This window comes from Triturus cristatus, unplaced genomic scaffold (assembly GCF_964204655.1).
Source record: "Triturus cristatus unplaced genomic scaffold, aTriCri1.1 SCAFFOLD_1216, whole genome shotgun sequence".
Taxonomy (NCBI): domain Eukaryota; kingdom Metazoa; phylum Chordata; class Amphibia; order Caudata; family Salamandridae; genus Triturus; species Triturus cristatus.
Window position 1 is genome coordinate 15,001 of NW_028188398.1, and position 5,000 is coordinate 20,000.

The window sequence follows — 5,000 nt, forward strand, 5'->3', positions numbered from 1 at the left end:
CGGTGCTGGAGCTCCGTTCCCGGGGTGCGGGAGCCCCCTGTCCCGCAAGCCAGCCGAGGGTCTGGGCGCTGGGACCGGGTGTCCACCGGGGCCCGGGGAGGCTCTCCCCGGCCTGGCTGGGGGTCCGGAAGCTGGGCCCGGTGCTGGAGCTCCATCCTGGGGTACGGGAGCCCCCTGTCCCGCAAGCCAGCCGAGGGTCCGGGCGCTGGGGACGGGTGTGCACCGGGGCCCGGGGAGGCTCTCCCCGGCCTGGCTGGGGGTCCGGAAGCTGGTCCCGGGCCCGGTGCTGGAGCTCCGTTCCCGGGGTGCGGGAGCCCCCTGTCCCGCAAGCCAGCCGAGGGTCCGGGCGCTGGGGACAGGGTGTCCACCAGGGCCCGGGGAGGCTCTCCCTGGCCTGGCTGGGGTTCGGAAGCTGGGCCCGGGTCCGGGGCTTGTGCTCCGTCCCAGTGTCCCAGGGAGCGGGAGCCCCCCGTCCTGCAAGCCAGCCGAGGGTCCATGCGCTGGGGAAGGGTGTCCACCGGGGCCCAGGGAGTTTCTCCCCGGCCTGGCTAGGGTTCTGAAGCTGGGACCGGGCCCGGGGCTCTTGCACCGTCCGGCGGGCCCCGGGGTGCGTGAGCCACCCCCGTCCTGCAAGACAGCCGAGGGTCTAGGTGCTGGAGACAGGGGTCCACCGGGGCCCAGGGAGGCTCTCTCCGGCCTGGCTGCTATCAGAAGCAGGGACCGGGCCGGTGTGCAGGAGTGGCTGGCTTTATCTGCTACGCTGACGGAGCGTAGTTTTCTGCCCACCCCTATACAACCGTGTGGTTTGTGAGAACCCGTCCTGCGGCCTGGTAAGGGTCCGGGTGCCCGTGACGTGGTCCATTGGGCGAAGGGAGTCTCCCCAGACCTGGCTGGGATCAGAAGCAGGGACCGGGCCAGGTGGGTGGGTGGCTGGCTAAGTCCTTTCCACTGCGTAGTAGGAGTTTGCTTAGGGCTGGGCGGACTTTGCGTAGCAGAATTTTAAAAAAATTTGTGGAAAACGAGAGCACATCCTGAGTAGGGCTGGGCGGACTTTGCCTAGCGCAACTACGCACTATTCTGAAGAAAATTGTGGAAAACGAGCGCACAACCTCATGGACTGTGTGCCCGGGACGGGTCCCTCGTGCTTGGGCAGGCTCCCCGACCTCCCCAGCCTGGCTGTGTTGAGAAGCAGGGACCGGCCCCGGGCCTCCTGATTTTTGGTCAGGGCCTGGGATCCCACGTCCTGCGGCCTGCCAAGTGTCCATCTGCCCGGGACAAGGGACCCTGGTGCAGAGCCCCGGAGCCCTGCAAGGGCAGTCGGGAGCCCTACCGCTATGGCTCGGTGTGGGCAGCTGGGAGTCCTTCCGGTCCCGGCCATCTGGTCGCACCTTTCCCTCGGCCATCTGGTCGCGCGCAATGCTTTCCAATGGGGCGACCAGATGGCCGGGCCGGCCTGGAAGTCCCGATGAGGGTCCATTCGCCTCGCGGATCCCAGCCAGGGCTCCAGGAGGCCGGGCGCGTCCGCGCCTAGGGTCCCCTCCGTCACTCGGAGCGCGAGGGTTACAAGAAAGGTGGGTAGCCTTCCTCCGGATTAGTAGGGGCAGGGTATGCCGGGACACCCCTCCTGGGGATTGCGGTTCTCAGGCGGGGACCAGATGGGCCAAGCCCGGACGACACTTCCCCGGGGCGTCGGGTGCTTCCTCCTCCAGCCCGCGGCGAGGCAAAGTGCCCAGGACGGGCTCCATGGGTCTCCCGGGCGTCCCCCGAGGCCTGCAGCCCCAAAGCCCTGCAGACCCTGGAGCCCTTCAGCACGGAGCCCTGGAGCCCTGCAGGCCCGGAACCCTAGCAGGCCCAAGGCCCTGCAGCCCCGGAGCCCTGCAGGCCCGGAGCCCTGCAGCCCCGGAGCCCTGCAGGCCCAGAGCCCTGCAGCCCCGGAGCCCTGCAGCCCCGGAGCCCTGCAGCCCCGGAGCCCTGCAGCCCCAGAGCCCTGCAGCCCCGGAGCCCTGCAGCCCCGGAGCCCTGCAGGCCCAGAGCCCTGCAGGCCCAGAGCCCTGCAGCCCCGGAGCCCTGCAGCCCCGGAGCCCTGCAGCCCCGGAGCCCTGCAGGCCCAGAGCCCTGCAGCCACGGAGCCCTGCGTGGGCAGGCGGGAACCCTACCGCTATGGCTCGGGCAGACGGGAGCCCTTTCAGTTGCCGGCCACCTGGTCGCGCCTTTCCCCTCGGCCATCTGGTCGCGCGCAATGCTTTCCAATGGGGCGACCAGATGGCCGGGCCGGCCTGGAAGTCCCGATGAGGGTCCATTCGCCTCCCGGATCCCAGCCAGGGCTCCGGGAGGCCGGGCGCGTCCGCGCCTAGGGTCCCCTCCGTCACTTGCAGCGCGCGGGTTACAAGAAAGGGGGGTATCCTTCCTCCGGATTATTAGGGGCAGGGTATGCCGGAACACCCATGCTGGGGCTGTGCGGTTCATTGCCGGGGACCAGATGGGCGACGCCCGGGCAACATCCTCCAAGGCCTCCGGGGGCTTCCCTCCTCCGGGCCGCGGCATGGCAAAGTGCCCAGGGACGGGCTCCACGGGTCCCGGGCAGTCCTCCCCCGGGCGCCCAGGCCCCGAGAGCTCCGGTGGACCTCCCCGTGCCCGAGGCCAACCCGGGAAGCAGAGTCCCCCCCCGAGCCCTTGGTGTGAGGGTGGGCAGGCGGGAGCCCTACCGCTATGGCTCGGGCAGACGGGAGCCCTTTCAGTTGCCGGCCATCCGGTCGCTCCTTTCCCCTCGGCCATCTGGTCGCGCGCAATGCTTTCCAATGGGGCGACCAGATGGCCGGGCCGGCCTGGAAGTCCCGATGAGGGTCCATTCGCCTCCCGGATCCCAGCCAGGGCTCCAGGAGGCCGGGCGCGTCCGCGCCTAGGGTCCCCTCCGTCACTCGCAGCGCGCGGGTTACAAGAAAGGAGGGTATCCTTCCTCCGGATTAGTAGGGGCAGGGTATGCCGAAACACCCATGCTGGGGTTGTGCGGTTCATTGCCGGGGACCAGATGGGCTACGCCCGGGCAACATCCTCCCAGGTCCCCGGGGCTTCCCTCCTCCGGGCCGCGGCATGGCAAAGTGCCCAGGGACGGGCTCCACGGGTCCCGGGCAGTCCTCCCCCGGGTACGCCCAGGCCCCGAGAGCTCCGGTGGTCCTCCCCGTGCCTGAGGCCCAGCCGGGAAGCAGAGTCCCCACCCCGAGCCCCTGGTGGGTGGGCAGGCGGGAGTCCTTTCAGTTGCCGGCCACCTGGTGGCTCCTTTCCCCTCGGCCATCTGGTCGCGCGCAATGCTTTCCAATGGGGCGACCAGATGGCAGGGCCAGGCCTGGAAGTCCCGATGAGGGTCCATTTGCCTCTCGGATCCCAGCCGGGGCTCCAGGAGGCCGGGTGCGTTCGCCCCTAGGGTCCCCTCCGTCACTCGGAGCGTGCGGGTTTCAAGAACGGGGGGTAGCCTTCCTCCGGATTACTAGGGACAGGGTACTCTGGGACCCCTCTCGGTCCTCAGCCGGCAACTGGGTCCTGCCGTGTGGCAGGGTGGCCGGAGGGCCTTCCCCTGCGCGCCCGGGAGCCCCGGATGGGTCCAGGGGCCCGGCCGGGCCCCGGGTCGGGGTCTCCGGCCCCGGGTGCCGTCCCCCGGCCTGCGGCACCGCCAAAGGCCCGGGACGGGGTTCCGTTGTGGCCGGGGTGCCTCCCGTGGCTGGATTGGGTTCAGGAGCTCCGGCCGGGCCCCGGGGAGGGCGGCCTCCCCGCCCCGGTCTCCGTCCCGGGTCCTGCCGCGTGGCAGGGTGCCCGGGGAAGGGTCCGGAGGGCCCGGGGAGACTTCCCCTGCACCTGCGGTCCTCGGAGCCCCGGCTGGGTCCAGGGGCCCGGCCGGGCCCCGGGTCGGGGTCTCCGGCCCCGGGCGCCGTCCCCCGGCCTGCGGCACTGCCAAAGGCCCGGGACGGGGTTCCGTTGCGGCCGGGGTGCCTCCCGTGGCTGCATTGGGTTCAGGAGCTCCGGCCGGGCCCCTGGGGGCCCCGGGGAGGGCAGGCTCCCCACCCCGGTCTCCGTCCCGGGTCCTGCCGCGTGGCAGGGTGCCCGGGGAGGGGTCCGGAGGGCCCCGGGAGGCTTCCCCTGCGCCTGCGGTCCCCGGAGCCCCGGCTGGTTCCAGGGGCCCGGCCGGGCCCCGGGTTGAGGCCTTTGGCCCCGGGCCCAGTCCCCCGGCCTGCGGCACTGCCAAAGGCCCGGGACGGGGTTCCGTTGGGGCCGGGGAGCCTCCCCTCGCTCGTCTGGGTCCCGGAGCTCCGGCCGGGCCCCTGGGGGCCCCGGGGAGGGCGGCCTCCCCACCCCGGGCTCCGTCCCGGGTCCTGCCGCGTGGCAGGGTGCCCGGGGAGGGGTCCAGAGGGCCCGGGGAGGCTTCCCCTGCGCCTGCGGTCCCCGGAGCCCCGGCTGGGTCCAGGGGCCCGGCCGGGCCCCGGGTCGGGGTCTCCGGCCCCGGGCCCCGTCCCCCAGCCTGCGGCACTGCCAAAGGCCCGGGACGGGGTTCCGTTGTGGCCGGGGAGCCTCCCCTCGCTCGTCTGGGTTCCGGAGCCCCGGCCGGGCCCCTGGGGGCCCCGGGGAGGGCGGCCTCCCCGCCCCGGGCTCCGTCCCGGGTCCTGCCGCGCGGCAGGGTGCCCGGGGCGCGGTCCGGAGGGCCCGGGGAGGCTTCCCCATCGCCTGCGGTCCCGGGAGCCCCGGCTGGTTCCAGGGGCCCGGCCGGGCCCCGGGTCGGGGTCTCCGTCCCCGGGCCCTGTCCCCCGGCCTGCGGCACTGCCAAAGGCCCGGGACGGGGTTCCGTCGTGGCCGGGGAGCCTGCCCTCGCTCGCCTGGGTTCAGGTGCTCCGGCCGGGCCCCTGGGGGCCCCGGGGAGGGCGGCCTCCCCGCCCCGGGCTCCGTCCTGGGTCCTTCCGCGTGGCAGGGTGCCCGGGGCGCGGTCCGGAGGGCCCGGGGAGGCTTCCCCATCG